Below are 21202 nucleotides of genomic sequence, written 5' to 3' on the forward strand. Positions count from 1 at the left end.
ATCGATAACTGAAAATGATACTTATCTTATCTGGAGCTTGCACGAACACTACACATCACGAATTCATCTAGCGGCGACTTCCCGACATAGATTATGTTATAAAACACTTTAGTACACTAACCACGCTAATAAAGCTCCAATAATATACCAAAATTACAAACTAAAGTCCATTAAATTGAATCCAAAACGTCAATAAATCAACAAAAAACACAAATCTCTCAGGAGCTCTCCGATAGCACGTCCGTTCACCAGCTAGCCTCGACACCAATCCCTCAAAATAATTAATGCCAGCAGCACCAAGGTTTCCAAGATGGGCACCCTACCAAGTACTCACTGGGCTCAGGTTTTCTTAACTTCAGTGATCAAACGAGAACTGGTGCTTTCAAACTGATGTGGCCGCTGACGCATCATTCCCTGCGACTAACGTCTTCTTAATAAAATATCATTTCTTAAAAGTCTGATGGAAAATTCATTCTCCAAAGATGTTCTTCCAGAAGTGAGAATGTTTGTAACTGCCTCTGATTTATTTTCATCCACCAAACCTCTTTGTCTATCGATCGTTTCTTCAGACATAGTAACAAAAATGTTTTTTTTTATTGGCAGTAATAGTTTTCTACAGTTAAAAAAGATTTCCTCTTATAATTTTATTCTTAGACTTTTTAGTTATTCAATATAAGAGATATTTTTAGATTTTCAGAGCAATGGGATTCACAGCACCATCACAGGTGTAATTGTAGGCATGCAATGAAGTGTTCACTTCTCTCCACATTCCTTTTCATGGACTAAAAGAAAAAACCTGAATCAAGTTTGTTCTTTTACTGACTGGAATACAACACAGGAAATGTGCCCAAATTCTTTCACGAAAGAAAGCGCATATTTAAATTAATAATGCTCATTGTAGTTCAGGAAAAATGATTTTATCAAAGAGAATTTATTTTCGAACAACATTCAAATTTCACTGCCTTACTGAATTTCATTATTTAGGGAAGGGGGGGCAAAATATGCTCCTTCTATCACGTGCTTGGATTCAAAAGGCACCAATTGGAGCACGATATTTTGATGTTTAGTGTGATTTACATCAGATCTGAATACCACTTCATAATATATTTTCTCAATTTGGATCATTCATAAATATCGCACTTTTTTTTTTTTTTTTTTGCCGGAATTCTTATTTTGTGTGTATTGAAGATAAACTGTATATAAATAAGCCAGTTGATCCTTATTTATAAATAAGGTACCTTTTGAAATCTTCCAGATGAATTACTTTCTATTTTTTAACAAAATTATGCATCAATATTTTGAAAATTGCACCTTCCCAAAAGATTGCAACCCTCAACTGTTCAAGTAAAATGTGAAAAGACTCTTCTTGCACACACACACACGGTACTAATACACCCTCCCGCAATCCAAAAAGTAACCGAACTTTTCAAAAATAGAAGAAACTAGTTGCGCCAACTGTTGTATCTTTTTTTTTCAAAAGCGGACACAACACTAATGGAAGATTTCATTAGTGTTGTGTCAACTATTTATGACATTTTTTCATAGAAACAGAGTTATCGTGCCAAGAGTGACAGTGTATTTCGACAAATGGTCAGAAAATGAGTTTCAATCAGAGAGCTGCAATTGACTTGTGTTTAATTTGGTAAGAGTCTCCCCGAAACTCAAATGCTTCAAAAAGCATTTGGTGATGAATGCTTATCCTGTACAAGTTTACAAGTGGTTTAAGCGCTTTCAAAGTGGTTGTTACACGCTTGGATGACCAAAGGCTGAGTCGTCCGAAAACTGGATTGAGCAAAGTTAACGTCCAAAAAGTGAGTGATTTCTTCAAAGAAAACCCTAAATCATCTGTGAGATTGATTAAAGATGAATTAGGGATTCCAAAATCAACTGTGCATAACATTTTGACAGAGAGTTTGGGCCTTCGTAAATTAAATTAGTGATTTGTTCCCAAGTTACTGACGACCAAAAATTGTATGGAATTGAACACTGCAAGAACCACACATAAGGACTAACTTCCTTGAAACAACTGTTACTAGTGACGAAATGTGGTGTTTTGAGTATGAGGCCGAAACAAAGTGCCAGAATGCTGAGTGGAGACCACCAGAAGAGGGACATCCAAAAAACAGTCGCTTGGAGAAATCAAAAGTAAAAACAATGCTGATTTGTTTCTACAATTCCAAGAGCATTATCTACAAACAATTCGTTCTGCCTGACCAAACAGTCAATGTTGAGTTTTATTTCAAGTTTTGAATCGATTGATAGGGAGAATTCGTCGCGGACGACATGAACATCGTGACGACCGACCATTCGTCAAAATACACTGTTACTCTTGGCACTATAACTCAGCTTGTGATGAAACAAATGTCATAAACAGTTGACAACACTAATGAAGGTTGCCGCTTTCAATAACAAAAGATAGAACAGGTGGCACCACTAGCTTCTTCCATTTTCAAAAAGTTCGGTTTCTTTTTGGACAGAGGGTGTATAAAGCGAAGTCGTCAAATGCGTCCTCCAGGCAATCTATGAAATTTGATTTTTAATAAAAATGAACATAACAATCTGGAAAGTCGACAGGCAAATTTTTTTTTTTTTTTTTCGAAATACAGAACTTTAGATAATTATCTTGAACTCTGTTCTTAAAGAACACGTATTGTCGACTAAGACAAAATTAGCCCCAAAAATTCAAAATTACATTAGTTTTCCAAGGTAATGCAACATTCAAATGAATAAAGTATGCAAGGATTTCTTATTCTGTCCTGGCATTAAAAATTGTACAATAAAAGGAATAAACAAAAATAATTTCTATATTTTTTTTTGTCTATCCCATATAAGTAAAACTCCAGTTGTCCAGCATGGAACAAGGAATTGCGTTTCTTGTTATTGGCAAATGAGATGCAGTGTGAAAATCGCAAATTCTCTTTAGCATGAAGGCTTATCACATGTTCAAATACGACGATGCCTGTTCTTTCAGAGCAGCCATTGTCATATCCAGATTTCCCTGGACTTACATAAAGACGTTCTGCCTTGTTGGGAGGTTAACATGTGTATTTTTCCAAGTACACAGTTTTTCATTTAAAAAAAATAAAATAAAACAATACAAGTAGTTGTCACTTTATGAATTCCCGCTTAGCAAATTTTTATCTTTATGCATTTTCTGGATTGGAATTTTTATTTTAAATTGTTTGAGGTGAAGGCAATTAAGTGCATGTACATGGAATTACGCAGTATAACATACTTCTCTAAATCCTACCCGCACCTCATCATCGTGGAGAGGTGAACGTGAGATGTACGTGAAGTATGTCGGAAGCTTGGTCTTCCAGAAGGGCCACCCTAGGCATGAAGGCTACATCAATATTCCTGGCTAACATGAAAAGCGTCTGGTGATTGGGCTAGCAAACTATCATTGGACGTAGAACAATATTGTTCGAGAAACCAAGACAAATATGAATCAGATGGGAAAATTGGATATCGATCAGAAACAGAAAAGAATACGATACAAATAATAAAACTAGCAACATGGAATGTAAGGGCAAATAATCGAAAAGAAGAAGATCTTATTCAAGAAATAACCGAAAGAAACATTAAAATATGCAGCATAACAGAAACAAAACAAAACGAAAATGGAATAATGAACATACAAGGCTATATATTTATAAACAGCAGAGTACAAAACAAAATAGAGCTGTAGCTGGAGTAGGAATAGTAATACATAAAGTGTTACTATTAAAGGATAAAAACAGAGTAAGGTAAAATAAATATTATTGTTGCAGTATATACTCCAGAAGGAAGAAAAGAAAAAAACAGAAGCTTTTTATGAGGACCTACAACAAATAATACAAGAAATAAAACCAAATGAAAAATTAATTATAATGGGAGACTTAAACGCAAGAATAGGAAATATACCAATAAATGGAATTATGCAAAGATTTAATGAAGAAACAATAAATTTGTTTATTGTTTCTTCGTTGTCTTCAAGAAATTGTATCCGGAACACTGATACAATTCTGTGCAAATAAAAGTTAAAAATAATGAATATATTTTATCAGCGTAAAATAACATTTGGAAACACAAGAGGCCAGGAATCAATAAGAGTTTATATTATATGCAATAAATAATATGCCCATCAGAAATAGAAGACGTTAACATCAGCAGAAATTGGAAGTGACCATAACCTGTTAATATGTAAACTAAGATTTTACAAGAAATAGGTGAACATAAGCACAATGCCAAAATGAAATTTAAAGTAGAATCATTAAAAGAAGAAAGCATAAAACATTATACTACAATAGATAAACAACAGTTGCAAGATAACTCACTAAGCAGTGAACAACATGTAGGAGATAATTGGTGAAGATTTTTAATACAAATTTAACTGAAATATCAACAAAAGTATTAGCAGGTAAAAAAAAAATAAGAATATGGTCTCCATGGTTTAATGTAGAAATAAAAATATTAACGAAAGAAAAATATCTACAAATGAAAACAACATAACTGAAACAATAAGAAATAAAGTTAATCAAAAGAAAATACATACATACATGCATAGTTTATTCAAAATATAATAATACAATGTGAAAAGAGATTTATATTAAAAATTAAATATTGCAAATTATGGTCTTCCAATTCTCACTATCTTCAGCTGACTGGTAGATGTCAGATGAAGTTTTGCACTTCAGCCTACTGATGGTTTCAGAAATATATTGCCAAAATTGTTTCCATGGTCTTCCTCTACTGCTTTTGCCATCTCTACTGGTTTGTACAGGACGAAGAGGATTCCAAAATGGGCAACACTTCAGGATGTCCGAGTTGATGCCCAAGCCATCTGAGTTGTACTTTTTTGACTATACTGACAAGTGGTTCTTGCTTAGCCAGATTTAGCACAGCAGAGTTTGTGACGCAGTCCATCCAGGTTTATCCAAGGATCAGTCTGAGATGTGGTTACAAAGGAGTTAATTACAGTAGATCTGCAGTTTTTTTTGGTGCTTATTATCCATGTTTGAGAACCATACAAGAAGATGGATCTACTGGTTGATGGTATAGTCTGAATTTTGTCTTTAATCCCCTCACTGGCCGTTATGGATCAAATACGCATCTTCGTATTCATCATATATTTCAATGTAATATCAATGATATTATAATTTTGATATGCACTTCGCATCCATGATAACTTCGACGTCTATATACGTCTTGGCTGGTAGCATGGTTAATGATAATTTCCAGATTGGGTGCAGTTTGTTATGGAAGACTGGAGCCAGCTGGTTACGTTTTCTAATATCATTTTCTGTATTGCTGATGTACGATCCAAGGTGTTGAAAGTCCTTTACTCTTTCTAAGGGTTTATTGTTGATATGAAGTATAAAGTTTTCACATCTGATTGAGAATACTTTGGAATTTTGATCTGCAGACCAATACGTTTAGCCTCTGCCTCTAATAGACTGAGATGTTTTTGTGCATTTGTTGGTTCTGTATCAATAAGTACAACATCGTCAGCAAAGCTAAGATCAGTTATTTGCATGTTATAGATGGATGTTTTAATGCTAAAATCAAGATCTTGTGTTGATGGTGCGATAGATTTAGTCCAAGCATATTAAAAACAAATGTACTAGTACATCATCTTGCAGGATTCCTGTTGTCACTGGAAATGATTCAGATGTTTGTTTTAAAAATTACTGTAGTGTTGTAATCTTTGTAAGGCACTGAGATTGCTTGTATGAGTTTTGAGGGTGGACCATAGAAGCTGAGTATTTTACACATTGCTTCTCTATTAATGGGGTCAAAGGCTTTTTTGAAGTCTCTAAAGGTTAAAATGAGTGGTAAGTTTTTATCACATGAAACCTTCTATGATTCTGAGGTAATGCATCTGTTCTGTTGTACATCGTTTTTTAGAAATCCAGCTTGGTTATTTCTTAAAAGTTGTGTTAAGTAAGGTTCTATTCTATTGAGTATCATCCTATTGTAGATTTTAACTGTGGTTGATAGCAAAGTAATATCTCTGTAGTTATTCATTCCATTGAGACTGCCCTTTTTGGATATAGGGACAATAAGGCCTTGTTTCCATTGTTGAGGTATTATTCCAGTGTTTAAAGCTTGATTCATTATGGCAAGGAGATTGGAATATGTATTATACCCAGCATTTTTGAAAGCTTCTGCTCTAATTCATTAAATCCGCAGAAACAACCAGACTACGAAAACAAGACAAATGTTTCTTCAATTACACCTGATTTTTTTATTTTTAACGATAACCTTTTCACTCTTCCAACAATGTCAAAAAGAACGAGGTAACGTGAGAAAGATCGTATCGAAGCTAAATTCCGATATTAGCATGTCATGCAATTTGTTACCTTTCAGTGAGAGTTCGCGAACGAGGACAAGCCACCTGCTAACGCATCACGACATGCACAGCGGTCGCCCATAGACTTCCATGTTAAAAAATGGACAGTTGGAAAGGAAAGAGTCCCTGTTAAAAATTGGATTAATTCAAAAAATATGGATTATCCATTTCGGCGCTTCGTTGCGCCGTGACATTCGAAAGGCAGGGGATTGTCATATATAAGGTTTAATGTTTTTTGGAATTTTGAAAAAAGATACATTTATTGTAAATAAGAACCATTTGAGTTAACACCAATTTCCTCTAGCATCACCTACGTAAAATCCAAAGCAAAAGAAAGAGGAATATTCATAAAATTAATAGAGGTTTATACCCCAGACCAATCACATGAAGAGGTAGAACATAAGACAATTTCATGAACAACTGCAAGGAGAAATAAGGCAAACAAGTACAACAGATATCCTGATTATTATTGGAATTTTAATGCACAGATTATTCAGTACTCTGAAGATAAAGTAGAAGTATTGGGAAAATGATCATTGAGAGATGAATGAAAGAGGACAGGACTTAATTTTTGCAAAATAAATCAACTGTCAATCATCTTATTCAACCAAAGGCCACAACACAAATACACCTGGACATCACCACAAAATGAAATCAGAAACTGTATAGATTATATAATCGTTAATAAGAAATGGAAATGTTTCCTCCAAAATGTGAAAACATTAAAAAAATTGACATGGATACAGACCATCAATTACTGTCAGCCAAACTAAAAATCAGTTTCAAAAGAAAGAGAAAAAATCACCAAACACAAAAGAAGGTAGATATCTCAAAACTCAATGATAGCTTGACCAGATCTAACTATCAGAGAACGTTGAAAGAAAAATTAAATAATCTTGCTTCAGATACAGTTCCGGACTCTTGGGAAAAAAGTAAAAAGAAATTATTAAAGAAACAGCAACAAAACACGTTAGCTACCAGACAAGAGTAAATAAAGATTGGCTTATACCTAAGAATTTGGACTTATGGGAGAGAAAAAGAATATCTAAAACTAACCTCTCAAAAGACGATAATGAAGAAAATAGAATATTATACAATAATTTGAAAAAAGAAAATCGACAAAAGCTGCAGATTAGCAAAAATCATCATATATAGGGGAAAATGCAGGAATGTGTTAAACATGACTGAAGACCATTTATGAAATGGTTTAAGAGATAGCCAGAACATACTCACCTAACCCTGTTTCAATATTGCAACAAGATGGAACCACAACAAGTAACAGTGAAGCAATAAAAGAAACATTTGCAGCTGAAGAAAACATAGATCAAGATGCCTTCGACCCTGAAGAAACTTCTGACACAGAAGGCATCCTAAATGAAGAAATACATAGAGCAATCAAACAAATGAAAAATGATAAAGCACCAGGCATAGACAGCATTTAAAAAGAACTTCTAAAAAAAAAGGGGGGGGGGAGAAAGCATAGTAAATTACCGAAGGAAACTGTTCAACAAAATACTAAAAAAGGAAATTTACCAGATCCATCCACAAAAAAAAAAAGTTAGATCCTTCACTAAGTATAGCTTATCACCCTTTTAAGCCACTGCTATAAAATATTCATCAGGATTCTTAAAAAGAGAGTTAAACATTCCCATGAAGAACAGATGGTAGAAGAGTAAATGGGATTTAGAAATAGCAGAAGCACAATATATGCAATTTTAACATTAAACAGATTGGCAGATGTTGTGAGAGAACAATGAAAAACATTACTGCTATTCAAACAAGCTTTTGACTCAATAAAAAGAGTCAAAAGCTTGTCATGTGCAAACTCATTAAAATTCTAAAAACAGAGGGTTTGAAAAATACCTATTCAATTGTATGAAGAATTACTATTCAGAAACACAAGCAACAGTGAAATACAAAAACATAGAAACAGATCAATTAGCAATTAAAAAATTAGTTATTTATTCAACCTGTACCTAAAAGACGTATTAGATGAAGGACTACAGATGTGTGAAGGCATAATGGTAAATGGAAGAAATATAACACATTTAAAGTATGCTGATGATATGGTTATCACTACAGACAGCCAAGAAAAATTAGAAAATATCCTGGCCAAACTACATCAAACAAGTAACAAATATGATATGAAAATCAATTTTAGTAAAACAAAACTAATGGTATTAGGAAGAAAATGGAAAGCAATTCCAAATGTAAATAGGGAACAATACTATAGAACAAGTAAAGCAGTTCAATTACCTAGGATCAATGAAGATCTAGACTATTTTGAAACCATAAAACACCAAATCAATAATGGATGGAAAACAATGGGCACACTACAAAAATATGGAACAAGAAAATATTAAGCAAAGAACACAAAGATATATAAAATGATAATTCCTTGAGTACTCTGACTTAGAATGCTGGATCTTAAGAAAAAAAGAAATTTATAAACTTAATGCTTTTGAAATGAAATGACTAAGAAAAATTAATAGAACAAACTGAACAGAATAAAAAACGAAAAATCAGAGAAGAACTTAACTTTGAAGAAACAATAATTATTGCAATAAAAAGAGCCAATTAAGCTGGTTTGCACATGTTTCAAGAATGAACCCTGAAACACTAACAAACATATTATTAAATGGTAGAAGGAAGACCGAGAAAGAAATGGACTGGCAACATTAAAGAAAGAACCCACATAAACTCTATAATAGAACTTCATAAATAAGACAGCAGACAGAAAGAAATGGCAAAGATTTTTTCTGGTGTCTGGATATTAACCTGCCATGACCAGAAGAGTTTTCTGATAATTTTCTGTTTTTTTTTTAATCTCCTTTCTTAAATATTGGTATTATTATACTTTTTTTTTTTTCATTCTACAGTAATCTCTTTTGTCTTTATTATTTGATTGTATAATATATCTAAACTTTGAGTTATAATTTCTTTACCATTTTTAATAATTCATTATTGATATTATCTAGACCTGGTGATTTATTGCCTTTCAGTTTTTTAATTGCATTTTCAATTTAATGTTTTTACAGTTTTTATCTCTGTTGTATTTATTTCTTCTTCCTGGTTTGTTTGTTTACCTAGTTCTACATTTATTTCAACTATTTATTTATAAAAGTTTTAAAATAATTTTCTGTTTCTGCTTCTTTCTTTTGTATATTATTAATAAATGTCCACATTTCGTTTCTGTGTACGATAAAAAATTATATTCAAATTTTTTTTATATATGATACCTAAAATTGATTTTTACTTTCTATTTTTTTAGGGGGGGGGATAAGTCACACTTCCTTGTGGTGCCACTGCAGAACCTGGATAAATTCCCAGTAGGCAAACATGACTCGTAAAGCATATTAGGGACAATCACCCATTATGTGACTATTAAATGGTTATGAAAGGAAATGAGATAATATCAGCTACTTCCACACAGACTTGTGCCTCAACTGCTCATGCAGTTACTATGCATTACCAAGGATCAAAGCCTTCCAGTAAATTCTTGGTTGAATAGAGGTACAAGAAAGTGTGATCAAATGAAATTATGGAAATCTAATCTCATCTTCTCAATATATAATATACAGACACTCAAGGAAACTGGAAAATTTTTGGAGTTACTTAGTGGAGCAAAAAGTCAACATAGACATTATATGTATACAAGAACATACATGGAGAACTGAGAATCATGAAGTGAATGAAACATCATCTGCTGACAAAAAATGGAAATTTATTTATAACTAAGCAAATAGTGATGGTATTGGAGGGGTTGGAATAATGCTCAAGAAGGAACTAGCAGTAAAAGTAACATCAATTGAAAAACTGTCTGAAAGAATTCACCTCATAACCATAAGTACCAACCCAAAACTGACAATAGTATCCACATATGCTCCTACAGAATGTGCTGCACTAGAAGACAAACACACCTATTAAGATCTTTCTGGAACTGTCATGAACATCCCAGTTCACAATGTCACACTCATTAGTGATGATTTTAATTCCCAAATTTGTAAAGACATTGCCAATAGTACTAAAAACGTGGGTAAATACAGTTATCATGATATATACACTTATCCCAGTTCACAATGTCACACTCATTGGTGGTGATTTTAATTCCCAAATTGGTAAAGACATTGCCAATTCTACTAAAAACATGGGTAAATACATTTATCATGAAAATACAAATAACAATGGACATTCTGTTATGAACCTCTGCAATAGCCATAACATGGTAATCACCCAAATTTCCCCATCCCAAATGAAGACTATGGACCTGGGAACATCCAAATGGTTCTCATTCCCATATAGACCACATACTAATCAGTTGAAAGTGGATCAGATCAATCAAGAACTGTCAAGCATATAACACGATTGAACTAAACTCTGACCACAGAATAATCAGTGCCGACATTAAACTTTCATTAAAAGCCTTTAAAAATAACAAGCCTAAAAGAAACAATACAACTGGGACAAACTAAATGACCCACAAATTGCAGCATCTTTCCACAGCACATTAGAAGACAATATGGAAAACATTCTTAAAGATCCAGTTAATGAAAAGTATAAGGGTATCATTGAAGCAATAAATATAATATTCAACAAAATTCGTGGAAACAGCAGCAAAAAAGACTTGGAAAAATGGATCACCCCTAGAACTGAAAACTATATATAGATGAAAGAAATAAAGCAAGGAAATTCTACTCCTTAAACAGGAATGAAATGAATAATGATAAACTAGACACAGGTCAATGAACTCATGAACAAAGACAAAGAAAATCAAATAAATAAATACTGTGAGGAACTTGAAAATTATAATAAAAATGGGGATACTAGAAACCCCTTTCAAATGATAAATTATATCTGTCACCATAAAACAAAAAGAAACGGAAATATTTTCACGCATGAGAAAAACTGCAGACAGCTATCAGTGAGTTCAAACTAGATGAAAGAATGGAGAAACTACTTTCAAGAATTAGTGAGTGTTGATAATCCCCAACGTTCAAGTCAGCTAGTGGACCTGCATGTAACCACCACTCTACCAATAAACTGTGAAGACTTCACTGAAATAAGGAACTATAAATAGCAATAGATCAAACCAAATCAGGAAAGTCCCCATGGATTGAATGAATTAGAGCAGAAGCTTTCAAAAATGCTGGGTATAATACATATTCCAATCTCCTTGCCATAATGAATCAAGCTTTAAACACTGGAATAATACCTCAACAATGGAAACAAAGGCAGTACTCGGGTTTGGAGATCTTTTTCATTGACTGTTAGGATACTATATAAAGGGCACACAATTATCAGTTATATCACTTTGTAGAATAGTTGATAACGTACACGACACACGAATTCGCAGTTAACCACCTTAAAAATCGGGAGACTATGTTACAGCTACTTACCAATACTTCGCCACGTGGATTCCAAATTCAATACCTCACTGCACTACTGCATAAAGACAAGGACTTGTCTATTCCACTGCTATGCGCGACACCTATCGGAGTGAAATTCAATCAGATGAAGAACAGTAATATAATATAAAATTATAGATTTTATATATATTGGTGAAGTGATTAATTCTGCGGTCATGGAAATGTCGATATTTGAAGTGGAAGGTCTTGGAGAAACTGGTAATCAAAATAATTGCGCTTTCATTTTCACTGCTATGCAATGACCCACATCCGAAAGAAATGCGATTTTACTGCTGATCTCAAAAGTTTTTCCACAAAAATATTTCAAAAACCAATAAAAAAAAATATATATACAGGGTGTTCGGGATAAATTTGACATATTTATAATTAATTATATTTTTCCGTAAGTTACATGTATTAACACACACTTCTCTTCATTTAAAAGTTTGGACCCTTCTTCGTTCATATACAAGATGTCAGAAAGGATGGATAGCTGGAACCCACCTGAATCATGGAAGAGAATAACTTGTATCATGATGATTCGTGCCCGCCATCAAAATAAGGATATTACGACTGCTGCCCAATGCTCCCTGAATACAGTAAAAACAATCAGGCATGAACTAGAGACTTGCAATGGTGACTACGAGGATGTAGCAAGAAGAAAGATCCCTAGCAGGCGATCTGATTGCGTTCGTACAGCAGAATTCCTCGCAAATCTGCAGGAACAGGTGTTGAAGAACCCTGGCATTGGAATTCGGGCTTTGTTCGTGGAGTTGCTAACTGTAGTCAAGCCCTGGATAACAAGGGTAGCCAATGGTAGGCCGTATGTATGGCAGCAGGATTCGGCCCCTTGCCACACCTCTGGGAAAAGTCAAAAATGGTTGTCTGAATATTTCTACGACTTCACCAGTCCAAATGTTTATCCTCCAAACTCCCCAGACCTTAACCCCATGGATTATTTTGTATGGGGCGCAGTTGAAAAAGACACCAATCGCACTTCCAGTAATACAAAAGCCCAGTTAATGGATAAAATTAAAACAGTTTTTGCGGCCCTTCCCAGGGAGACTGTAGCATCAGCTTGTTCGAGGTTCCGAAGCAGAATTGAAGCTGTGATCGATGCTAATGGTGGTTATTTTGAGTAAATCTTGTTGATAGTATTGTAATTAACTCTGCCTGTAATGTTTTTTTGTCAATTCATTAAATTTAATAGATACAAAGAAGATTTTCTTTTTCCTTACGAAACTGTCAAATTTATCCCGAACACCCTGTATATATAAAAAAAACATCAAAAATTCAAGCAAATAACCCACCCTAATTCTTAACAAAAAAAAAAGTTTCCACATTAACTTCACCAAATATCGATGGCCTAAAATGCAGTATAAACGATGTGCAGTGTCACCCACAGCAGTCATAGAAATCAGAGTAACTCTTCCTATGACAACTCCATTTGGCAAACTACACATTTACCAGGTCCTTTTGTCCCAATGGCGGCGTTTTGCATTTACTAGAACCAACATACCAGGCCACACTGCAAATCCTTGAAGATCAGCTAATTGAACTGCATTGGCTCAAAACTTCTCTACAAAATCAACCTGCCAGTTTCATATGCTCTCTTATTGTCCTCCAAACGCCATAAGACACTCTAACCTCTTCAGCTATCTCTGTCTAAACTGAACTTTCTGCAGTCGAAATACTGCAATAGTAAGGTCGACCTCTTTGCGGAATTCAAAGCCCAAAATTCATATTGGTTTTGCTTCTCCAGTTTCATCATTCAATCAGGAAAAGATATTAAGGAGTTTTTCATTAGCAATGACCTATCTAGGATTGTCAATCTTCCTACCAGAATACCTGACAACCCCTCCAGTTTGCAATCACACTTGTCCACTTCATAACAAGATCCCTATCAAGGTATACTGTGGTTATCAGTCCTCTTGTTGGTAAGTAAGTAAAACAACGGTACCATCTAGGAGAATCTCAGTGAATTATATTCCTCCATCTCATTGTCTGTCTATTACTTCAGTTCTTCTCATCTAAATCCCAGCCCAGATTGAATAACAGAAATCATCTTAACAGGAATGAAGACTTTCATCTCTTATTCCACTACAAATTCTCAGCCACCATCAAAGCTGTGGTTCTTAAAAATATGCATCAATGCTGTAAAAGAAATATACCTATGCATATCGTGATGGTTGAAGGCAAAACCTTCTGCTGCCCACTCTGAGTGTTCTGAACCTCGCAGCAGTCGTAAAAGAATTATCACCAAATCGAAGTCAGACTTTGAAACGGCTAAATTCTGTAAACTCGCTTCATACCCAAAGGGCAGCCAGTCCTTCTGGTCTGTTGCCATGGTCACTGGTAGCAACTTCTGCCACCTAGGTTCCTATCACTCTCATATCCTGATGGTACAGAAGTTATCTCACATAAACACAAAGCCAACTAACTGGAATGAATCTTGTCTTCCATTTCCTGCATTAATGATCTGGAGAAAGGTCACTTACTTCCAACAACATAGGCTGCTCTTCGTGGTTTCGAGAGTCTTCCGACAAAAAGAAATCCGAAGAATTCTTAATAACCTGAACAAAAACAAAGCATGTGCTCTTGAAATTATCTGGCCTATTGTTTTAAAAATTATTCCACTTTAATCTATCCTATTCAGCTCTCATCTACCTTACAATATGTAAACAGGTTCCAATCCAGCCCATCCCAAAGAAAAATCATGAAAACCAACCAACGAAATGCAATCCAATGAGTCTCATTTTTATTGCCTCTAAAAAAATAGAGGTTATCAACAAACAACTCTTGAACCATCTATAGACATATCAACTAATCATGACCAATAGTATGAATTCCTCTTCTCTCCTTCTACAGCAGAACTTCGTGAGTTTATCAATCAGATGATAGATAAATTTGTAGAAACTGACATGGTTGCTCTCAACATTTCATAGGCATTTGATCGGGTTTGGTTAAGGAGCCTAAGTAAAAAACACCAATCTTATGGTCTGCTTTACTCACTCTGCAACTGACTCACCAACTTTCCCACTGGTTGCTCACGACATATAATAGTGGACGGTTTATACTCATCACCAAATAATGTACGATTACCCCAGGGTTCTGTTCTTTCCCCCTTCTCTTTGTATATAAATGATCTGGTCTTTTGCAATCCTATCCACAGCTCTGCAGATGACAGTACACTCTAATCCTCCTTTTCATTCGACAAGCCTTGTAGTACTAAAGTATTACAGTCCAAAATGTCATGACTAATGATCTCAACTCGTTCTCCTAGCTTTCCCAGTGGACATGAACAACATGGTAAGTGTCAATGCTACCAAAATTCAGATCTGTCTGATCTCTCTCTCTCTCTCTCAAGAAAGAGCTCGTATTCCTTTCCCCTTACCCTCAGTAATATTGAGATATCTAATTTTTCTTCTGTTCATATTTTTCTTCTTGCACTGATCTGTACATCACATCTTTTCTGGCACAACCAAATTTCAATTATAGCTTCTGCATCTTCCAAAATACTTGTATTTTTTTACAAAAGTCACTACTTCAGACCAACACAGATCTTCTCTCTATAGAAATCCAAAATCCAGTCAGCTGTGGAATTCTGCTTCTATATTTGGAGTGGTACACCAAGCTCCTCTCTACGATTGCTCGATACTATCTAGAAGAGGGCAATCCAATTAATTAATGATCATTTCTCGAATACCACTTCAATCCCTCTCTCATAGAAGTTCAGTTTCTGCCTTCTGCCCCTTCTACAGATACTTACGTGCACACTGTAATGCTGAATTGGTATTATTATGATTCCTCCAGTCTACTTCAAAATCAAAACAACGGCAACTACTAACGAATATTAAAGACTATCTTGACACTCACTGAACCAACTTCACTGCCTCCTCTTTTATTCCATCTGTTTCTGGTTCAATCTTGCCTACTATGATTTACCAAACATTAAGACCTCAGCTGTTCAAGCAACATGTGAACAGATTCTTCCTTTCTTCTATTCCTCTTGCCCAGAAACGGCACTAATGTGCTGTATGTCTTGTGGCTATTCATTTCTGGGACAGTATAAAAATTCTGTCGAGTTTAAATTTAACTGGCGGCTCTCCGTGGGAACCACTTCACGCATCGGATTCCACTCATTCGCCACTCTTGTAGCGAACAATCTGAACCTTACATTTCTGCTAACTACACTGTTACTGAATTTCCAACTGTAATCTTTTGCTCCTCTCTTAGGAATTTCTTACAGAAACCTGAAAGCACCTTGTGAGGAACTGCCATTGAATGATCTCAACCACTTCTAAATCCTGAAGAAACCCAATGACCAAATCTGAGAAAAAAATTCTAGATTTGGATGCAACAAACTTTATAAAGTGGCTGGAAATTATATCTTCGCTACTAGGTAGAATCTTTTGAAGCACTCATTCGATCTGATGTGTGGTTTTGTCAATTTTTGTAAGAGGATCTGTGAAATTCTGAGCCATATCAGCCATGATCTCCATATCCTCATCCAACTGATGAGAATATGGAGATCGTAACTGATTTTGATTTATTTTGAACTAACAAACCTCTTTCTCTTCTCTCGTTTCTCCAGATATATGAACCAAAAAGTTTATTCTTGTTACTAGCAATAGGAGTCTTCTAATGTCAAAGAAGATTTTCTCTCATTATATTATTGCTAGACTTGTTAGTTAATCAACATTAATGAGATATTTTTAGTTTTCCAGAGTATTTGAATTCCCATTACCATCGCAGAAGTAATTTTGGGCATGCAATGAAATGTTAACTTTTATTCACATTCCATATTCCTTTTCATAGACGAAGAGATCATCCCAATTTCAACTACCTGAATCAAGCTCGTTTTTTTACTGACTTAAGAACAACACATAAAATGACCTCTAATTTTTTCACGAAAGAAAGCGCATATTTAAATTACTAATACTCGTGTTTTCCAGGTGAAAATAATATTATCAAAGAAGAGAATAATTTCTTTTCAAAAAGTATGTTCAAATTTTATTGTCTTACTGAATTCCATTATTTAGGGAGATGAACAATCGCAGGAGTAAACTTAGCTAAAAATGGTAAAGCCCTAGGACCGGATAGAATACCAGCAGAAATAGTACAGTTATTAGAAGTTGACGACATTAATATATTAGTAAAGCTATTTAATAAGATCTACGATACAGGCATAATCCCTCAAGACTGGTCACAGTCGACCTTCATCATGCTACCTAAAAAAGTAAATGCGAAAACTTGTAATGACTATAGAATAATCAGCCTAATGAGTCACGTTCTCAAAATGTTTCTGAAAATAATTCAAAAAACAATATACAGAAAACGTGAAGACACCATCAGTGATACCCAATTCGGCTTTAGAAACGGCTTGGGAACAAGAGAGGCCCTTTTCTGTTCTCAAATCTTATTTCAAAAATGTATTGACCAAAACAAGGAAATATTCATTTGCTTCATCGACTTCGAGAAAGCATTTGACAAAGTCCAACATGCTAAAATGATTGTACTATTAAAAAGAATTGGATTAGATGGTAAAGACATCAGGATCATTGAAAACTTATATTGGAACCAAAAGGCATCTGTTCAAGTTGATGACATTATTACAGACTCCATTAACATCAAACGAGGAGTAAGGGAAGGATGTGTGCTGTCACCTCTTCTTTTTAACATTTACTCAGAAGCCATATTTCTAAAAGTCTTGGAAGGAAGAAAGGAAGGGATTAGTGTAAATAGTGAAATCATCAGTAACATCCGATATGCCGATGATACAGCTCTTCTGGCTGACAATATTCAGGATCTTCAAAATCTTTTGGAACTAATAAATGAAGAGAGTGAAAAAATGGGATTAAAAATAAATATCACCAAAACTAATTTCATGGTCATAAGTAAGAATTCTTAATTTAACACTTTCTTTAAATAGGAAACAAATAGAAAGAGTGGCAAAGTTTAAGTATCTCGGATGCTGGTTAATGAAGATTGCAATCCAGAAATGGAAATAAAAGTTGGAATTGAAATGGCAAGAAAAAATTTTCTCTTGATGAAATCAACACTGTGTAACCGCAGTTTAAACTTAGAGCTTAGAGTATGCATAGTTAAATATTATGTATGGTCTGTACTGCTGTACGGTGCAGAAACTTGGACCTTAAAAACAACAGCAATAAAAAGACTTGAAGCCTTTAAGATGTGTTATATAGACGAATGTTAAAAATCCCTTGAGCAGCAAAAACGTCCAATCAGGAAGTACTGAAACAAATGGGGAAATCACGTAAATTTTTAGATACCATAAAAAGAAAGAAAACTGCATATCTTGGTCACTTACTTCGTAATGAAAAATATAAGATACTTCAATTGATTATAAATGGGAAGATAAATGGAAGAAGAGGACAAGGAAGACGAAGAAAATCTTGGCTGGCAGATATCAGACAGTGGATTGGTATGAACTCTGAAAGACTGCTCAGAGTAGCTGTCTCTCAGAGTTCATACCAGTTCCTAGAGTTCATACCTGACCGTTCATTCCAAAATGAAACTTTCGCGCAGATGATTCATGGACATGTTTCTACATGCTGTTGGATATGATGTTGATGTGAGATTATCTTACTTTGAGACATCATAGGGCAAATCTTATCTCTGTATCTCGAAGGGTATTCTATATTATTTGTCCTTATTATGTTAGGTATTTTATCCTCAAAAAGTGTTTTTGATGTTAGACCATGTGACGATTTCTCTCATTCATATGTCAGAAATTGTTGAGTTGGAAAAAAAAATAGTATTAGGTGGTGGAAGTGAAAAGGTCGTCAAGAGGGTGACAAAGGTCTTCCCTGCAATGCTCCCCCACCTAACCCCATCACCCCCTATTCTTCCCCTCTCTCCTCCAGAAGATGTCGGCTCAGCCTCATGGAGATGAGCTCATTCATCTCCATGAGCTCCAACTGATACTGATAACTTTTTAGGGAAAAAAAAAAGAGTTTTTTTGTTTTTTTTTTCCTCCAAAAGTTATCATAAAAAAACGCATTTTTTTACTTTTTTTCCTAAAAATTTATCAGTATCAGTTGGAGGTGACATCACTAAAAGATATCCGCAAATGATGAGCTCGCTCACCACGAGGTTGAGCACTATATATGCAAAACCTTTTAATGTCTTTTTTCATAAAGTGAAATCAGGGGTGTCAGTTATACGCGAGGGCAAGTTATATTCTATGATAAGCGTTCACCGACAAGTTAGCATCCTTCTGCTGCTTCCCCTGCTCCGCTGACTTCTATGGTGAGTTACAAGGCATTTTTTTCTCACTACCGTTTATTTTTTCTCAAGCCAACATCATTAAAATCAATTTAATAATATAATAATCAATAATTTTATACTGAATATAAATTTTTGGTGATCAGAATGGGATATGTCAATGAAACTTACCACAAGTTAATTTAATGATGTTGGCCTGAGGAAACTACTATATTGTAGCATTAGACCTGTTATTGATAACTAATTTAAATGCGTACTTTTATATTTGTCCACATACTACACCGTATACATAAGTGTATTAATACTCTTTATGATTATGCCATAATTAATTTTCTCCTCTACATATGCTTGAGTCATTATTTTCCGAAATTAATTTTATAACAGACAGTTCAAGAAATAGAATGACTGATGAATCTCGTTCCGCGTGTGTATTACTAAAAGTGACAAAATGTGAACCTGATATAAAGCATTTGGCATCTAATGTACAACAGCAAAAATCTCAGTAATAAATTGATATATTGATATTGATAAAATTAATAAATTGAAAATAGGTTGATATTGATTTGTATACAACAATGTCAAATTATGAGTTGATTTTTATGAAATTCTATGTTAATTTTTAAACTTGTCTCAATAAAATTCTGCAATTTATTAGTTGCTGATGTGCCCGGCACTTCAGCAACTTGCTTTGTAAAATTTTTGCACGAGCCGACACGTCAGCAACTCGATTTGTAAACTTTTGGCATGCGGACCTGAAAAGGTTCGCCACCACTGGTCTTCATTATATACCAAGAAACTTTCAGCGTTCCTTTTTACGTATAATAGACAACCATAGAGATATAGTTTCTGTAGTGGTAGAACGTTATGTATGACAAACAGATCGTTGGTTGAATGGGCGAAGTCACTAGTGGTTATGGCTCTAATTATTCTCTTTTGTATACGTATTAATGGAATCACCTTGTTGTAATAATCTCTACCTCAACAGGTGAAGCCATACTGCAGTGAGGAATTTACTAAGTATTGTATAAGCATCTTAAGAATGCGGCATTTACAATTTTTTTAGCATAAAATATTCTATTAATTATGAACCTAAACTTATTTGTTAAGAAATTGGCGTGGGAGTTGCACTTCATGTTGCTATCGATAAGAGGCCCGAATTTTGACTGATTTTTTTTTTTTTTTTTTTTGATTAAGCTACAGTTACAATTTAAAATGCCACATCATTTCCTTTCATGCCATTTTATGGTTATATTGAGGTCCAGCTTAACTGTTAACGTGAAGTACACATATCTCGTTTTATCGGTATTAATGTTGAGTCCATTACTGCTAAACCATTTAAACCAAAAAAGAAATTTAGTTTTAACATATCACTATTAATCCAATTTTATAGATCTTCATGAATCGTATCGGTGTATATTAATATCGTGTCGTCGGCGAAGGATATCATTTTGCCAAAAGGTTTATATTTATAAATCATTAACATACATTAAAAAGAGGATGGATCCTAGTACCGAACCTTGCGGGACTCCGTATTTTATTATTTTTTGTTGCGCTTTTAAATGTGCCATAGCTGGTATATATATTTTTTTGTTATTCAGATAAGAACTGAACCAGTCATTAGTAATTTCTCTAATGCCGTATTCGGACATTTTCAGTAGCAATAGGTCATGATGAACACAGTCGAACGAACGCCGGTATTGTATCCAGATCTAAACTCATATTGATTAGTTGCGTGAAAGGGTATAGTATTTAAATAGCTATTTAATTTTTTTTTTTAAATTAGAATTTCAATAACCTTTGAGATTGTGGATAGTATAGATATTAGTCTGTAATTTTTGATTTCATTGCTGTTACCTCCTATATAGAACTGTAGCAATCTCTTTAAGTGTTCTATAAATTTACCGTGTTCAAAGAATTTATTAATGATATTTGTAAAGAACTGTAATTTGGGTTTAATGATAATGTTTACTTTTTTTGACATTTATATTGTCACATCCCTTTTTTAAATCCGATTACTACACTCTTCTACCTCATCTTTGTTTACTGTGCGTAGATACATGGAATTCTTAATCCACGGAAGGCGATTGTCCTTTCTGCAGAGTCGAAATCACAACTACCATAGTTTGTAAAGTGGTTGTTCATTTTAAGTACATCGGTGACGTCATTGACCTCTGGGAATTCGCTCATTTCTGCCTTGCGTTACATTTTATCATATTAA

The 21202-nt window shown here is 34.3% G+C and overlaps 1 pseudogene; it reads right to left on the reverse strand.

Moving 5' to 3' along the window:
- Positions 1-285: 285 nt before the first annotated feature.
- Positions 286-404, reverse strand: LOC150093479 (5S ribosomal RNA; annotated as a pseudogene).
- Between the last annotated feature and the right edge of the window lie 20798 nt (positions 405-21202).

Source organism: Typopeltis vanoorti, chromosome 24 (assembly GCF_054136105.1).
Source record: "Typopeltis vanoorti isolate ZY-2024b chromosome 24, IOZ_Tvanoo_1.0, whole genome shotgun sequence".
NCBI classification, from domain to species: domain Eukaryota; kingdom Metazoa; phylum Arthropoda; class Arachnida; order Uropygi; family Thelyphonidae; genus Typopeltis; species Typopeltis vanoorti.